Source organism: Macaca mulatta, chromosome 13 (genome assembly GCF_049350105.2).
Source record: "Macaca mulatta isolate MMU2019108-1 chromosome 13, T2T-MMU8v2.0, whole genome shotgun sequence".
Lineage (NCBI taxonomy): Eukaryota > Metazoa > Chordata > Mammalia > Primates > Cercopithecidae > Macaca > Macaca mulatta.
In genome coordinates this window covers 86,814,271-86,819,106 of record NC_133418.1, presented here as the reverse complement: position 1 = coordinate 86,819,106, position 4,836 = coordinate 86,814,271, and the positions used below count along the sequence as shown (strand labels likewise).

Sequence of the window (4,836 nt, the reverse complement as noted above, 5' to 3'; positions counted from 1 at the left end):
TGAGATTACTACAAGTCTGTGAGCACATTTTTTTCAAGGCTTACAGAATCCCAGAGTTTGCCCTTGCTTCAGGAAAAAGAACTGGTTGACACCTAACAGGTTTTAAGCCATGAGAAGCTGAGGCCCGTTGTGAGGAGGGCACGGGCAGCAGGGCCAGGCCACATACCACGCGTCACCCACCTCCTACCTCACCACCCCCGCTGAGACGTCTGCTGGGTGGGAGGAGGCTCATTGCCAGAGAACAGTCTGGTGTTTTCTGTTCCTGCTGCAGGAAGTCCCCCTTCTCCTGCCACCCCCACAGCTCCTCAGCCTGGAAACCACTTTTAGAGAGGAGAAGGGAAGCAAAGCTTTCAAAAGCACATACCTGTGGGGTTTGAAGGGAGGGGCCCCTTGTTCGAGTATTTCTCCCCCAAACTTGAAAGGACACTTCAGATTCATTAATTTTAGTTTTTGATGTTTCTTCAGTAATTAGGAAGCCACTAAGAAAAATTGACCCTGGGAAGACAAATTCCTGAAGCTGAGTCAGATACAGCCAGCTCTTACCACACCACCTGACCGTCAGTTGCCTCTGACCTCATCTCTTCCAACCTCCTCTCTGTCTGACTCAGCAGTGGCCACACAGGCCTCCCTGCTGATTCGAGAATGGCTCCCACCTGAGGCCTTGGGCCCCCCTTGTTTTTGCCCCCGCTTACCCATCTGGCTTCCCCCTCACTGCTTCCAAGGCTCTGCTCAGAGAACATCCTGTCAGACTGAACTTTCCTGGCCACGCTGAGTATATCTTTCCCCTATTTCATTTTCCTTCATGGCACCTTTTACCACCTAATACGTTCAACGGGTCTATGTTTGTTTGTAGTAAGTCTCGCATGACTAGAATGCAAGATCCATGCCAGAAGAGACTTTCTGCTCTACCCTTGGCACATAGTGGGTGTTCAAAAAATATTCAAGTGCTCGCTTCAGCAGCACATGTACTAAAATTGAAATGATACAGAGAATATTAGCACAGTCCCTTCATAAGGATGACATGTAAATTTATGCAGCATTCCATAATTTCGAGAAATGCAAATCAAAACTACAATGAGCTAACATCTCACACCAGTCAGAATGGCTATTATTAAAAAGACAGAAAATAATAAATGCTGGTGAGGCTGCAGAGAAAAGGGAAAGCTTATACACTATTAGTGGAAACACAAACTAGTTCAGCCACTGTGGAAAACAGTTTGGAGATTTCTCAAGGAACTCAAAATAGAACAACCATTTTACCCAGCAATACCACTACTGAGTATATACCCAAAGGAAAATAATTAATTCTATCTTAAAGACACATGTGTTCATATGTTCATTGCAGGACCATTCACAATAGCAAGGACATGGAATCGACGTAAGAGCCCATCAACAGTGGATTGGATAGAGAAAATGAGGTACAAATACACCATGGAATACTATGCAGCCATAAAAAAGAATGAAATCATGTCCTTTTAGCAATATGGGTGGAGCTGGAGGGCATTGTGACCTCCATAAATGACCTAATGTAAGAACCTAAAACAAAATACTGCATGTTATCACTTGTAAGTGGAGGCTAAACATTGAAGACACATAATAATGAAGATGGGAACAATAGGCACTGGGGATCGTGGAGGCTAAACATTGAAGACACATAATAATGAAGATGGGAACTGGGGATCACTAGATGGGGTAGGAAGGGAGCAGGGTTATGGGCTGAAGTGCCACCTGTTGGGTCCTATACTTATGCCCTGGGTGGTAGGATCATTGGGATCCCAAGCCTCAGGATCATGCAATTTACTCATGTAATAAACTTGCAGGTATACCCTATAATCTATGATAAAAGTTGAAATTGAAACATAAACAAGTAAAATCATGAGTGCTGTTTCAAAAAATATATTTTAAGAAAGAAGGAAGGAGAGAGGGATGGAGAGATGGAGGAAGACTAAAGGAAAGGTCATGGCCCTGAGAGAATACAGCACAGGCTAGGGGTGAGATACAGAGTGAGATGGGAACTGAATGGGGTCTCTGAAACTAGACATGGAAGACACCAAAAGAAACATTCCTACTTCATCTTTTCCTGTGCCTGGGATAATTTACTCCTGGATGGTAAAGATATGTCTGTTTCGTCTGTGTTAAATTAACCTGGACGATGTTACAAGCTGGCATTGCTTCATAAGCTTGACCTTAGCTTTCAAATAGGACCTTGTTCATTGCTTAATGACCAAGTCACAAAGTTGCATAATGATATTGGCGCACAGCCATGTTATTGCAAACATGGCAATGACTGGCCAAAACCAGGTGTGCTCCTTACATTTCTGCCCAGATGATACTCTCAGAGAGCTCCTCGCCATGAGAACTAAGTCACTCTCCCAGTACCAGGAGCCAGGACAATTATGGGGCTCTCCCTATTGTGTGTTTTTGCTGCCAACCAGCTCCCAGGCCTAGGCTTATGAGAAAGAGTGTAGGCACACAAGCTGCAGATCTCTCCTCCCTTTATCCTCTCTCCCCTTCCCCGAACCCACAGTAGCTTCTGCCATAGTGCTTATTCTTTTGACCTGTTCTGATCTGCCTCCTAACTATTCCTCAGCACATTTAGGAAGATAGGTCTTCCCTGACCCCCAATCTGAGGTCTAGAGGCCCTTCTGCTTTGCATCTTCCCTCCTCCCCAGTCCCCTAGACCAGCCCAGCGGCAGCCTGTGCTGCCTCTGAAGCCCTCTCCCAGTGCTAACTGATGGGAACCCCATGGACTCCTGTCTGCTATATAAATGGAACAGACTTTCTTCAGAACCAACCCCAGCTGCCCCACTGAAGCTAGTTGCCACAGTGATTTTCAGTCTCATACCAGATTCTGATCTCTTCTCTTGCCCACCTTTGGTGCTGCAGAACGGATCATCTTGTCTTATACCCAAGTCATCATTAAAATTTATAGAAAAAGAGAGAATTTAAAAAAAAATACTAAAAAATCACTTTGCACACGTATACCTCAGAAAGCCTTTGGCCTAATGATAATGTGTGACATTAAGGCAAATAACCAAAAAAATATAATTTTCCCATTTATTTCTTTGAGTGGGCTCAGTTGCACATATATGAATCTGACCAGGGTCCTAATCGCTTCCTGCTCCCAAAGACCATCCCTTGAGCCTGTAAGATCCAAAGTCAACTCAGTGGATTAATGTACAAGTCTAGCCTGAGCCAGTGAGACATGGTTCCCTCTGAGATGCCAGCAAAGGACCTAGGGCTTCCCTGGGCTCATGCCCTTGGGTGAGCCATGGCCTGGTCTGGCCTTTTAGAGGTTGTGCAAGACCAGCCTCTGTGATCTGCAAAGGCCCTGAGTCCCAGACATTGTCTCCAACACTGACCTAGATCCAGTGCCATCATGACAAGAAAGTCCCCTCTACTTTAACTTTTACATGAAAGGAAACTTTGAAATGACCAATCCACATTATTTTGTTTGTTTGTTTCTGCTTTCCACAGCCCTTTCCTGTCTGTAAAACCAACCTCCTCTTCTTGGCTCATCAGAACACTCATTCTATTGTATGGAATAAAGTGCTGCCCAATTATAGAATCAAAAATATAGCAAATTAATGTTTTTTCATATATATTTGAAAGTTTTTATTGATGCATAATAATTATACATATTTATGGGGCATGTGTGATATCTTGATACAGCCATAGGATGTGTAATGATCAAATCAGGGTATTTAGGATATCCATCGCCTTGAACATGTATCCTTTCTTTCAGCTAGGAACATTTCAAATCTTCTCTTCTAGCTATTTTGAAATATACAATGTTTTTGTTAACTATAGCCACCCTACTGAGAGGCTGAATACTAGCACTTATTCCATCTATCTAACTGTATGTTTGTACCTATTAACCAACCTCTCTTCATCCCACACACCCTTCATAGCCTCTAGTAGCTACCATTCTTTTCTCTACCTCCATGAGATCCATCTTTTTAGCTCCCACATATGAGAAAGAATATGCAATGTTTGTCTTTCGGTGCCTGGCTGATTTTACTTAACAGAATGCCCTTCAATTCCATATATGTTCCTGCAAATGACAGAATTTCATTGTTTCTTATGGCTTAATAGTATTCCATTGTGTGTGTGTGTGTGTGTGTGTGTGTAAGTGTGTATCACATTTACTTTATCCATTCATCTGTTGATGGACACTTAGACTGATACTGTATCTTGGCTATTGTGAATAGTGCTGCAATAAACATGGGAGTACAGTCTCCCTTTGATATAATGATTTTTTTCCTTTGGATAAATACCCAGTTATGGGATTTCTGGATCATATGGTACTTCTATTTTTAATGTTTTGAAAAATTTCCATATTGTTTTCTATAATGGCTATACTGATAAATGAATTTAATAAGGTTGCAGAATACAAAATCAACATACAGAAATCAATAGCATTTCTATGTATCAATAATTAACTTGCTGAAGAAGAAATCAAGAAAGAAATCCCATTTATAATAGCTATAAAAATTAATTGTCTAGGAATAAATTTAATCAAATTTAATAAATTCTTTCTCATGAAAGAAATTGAAGAAGACACAAATAGAAAGACATTCCATGCTCATGAATTGGAAGAAATAATATTGTTAAAATGGCCCTACTACCCAAAGTAATCTACAGATTCAATCTCTATCAAAATACCAATAACATTCTTCACAGAAATAGAAAAATAATCCTAAAGTTTATATGGAACTACAAAACACCACAAATAGCCAACCAATACTGAGTAGAAAGAACAAAGTGGTAGGCATCACACAATCTGACTTCAAAATATACTACAAAGCTATAATAACCAAAATGGCATGTTATTTG

General features: G+C 41.3%; 1 non-coding gene across 1 annotated transcript; it reads left to right on the top strand.

Annotated features, from left to right (window-relative positions):
• The first annotated feature begins 944 nt into the window (after nucleotides 1-944).
• On the top strand, nucleotides 945-1,051 carry LOC114671969 (U6 spliceosomal RNA). The gene has a single exon (XR_003722177.1). It is a non-coding gene; the product is annotated as a U6 spliceosomal RNA (small nuclear RNA).
• The last annotated feature ends 3,785 nt before the right edge of the window (nucleotides 1,052-4,836 follow it).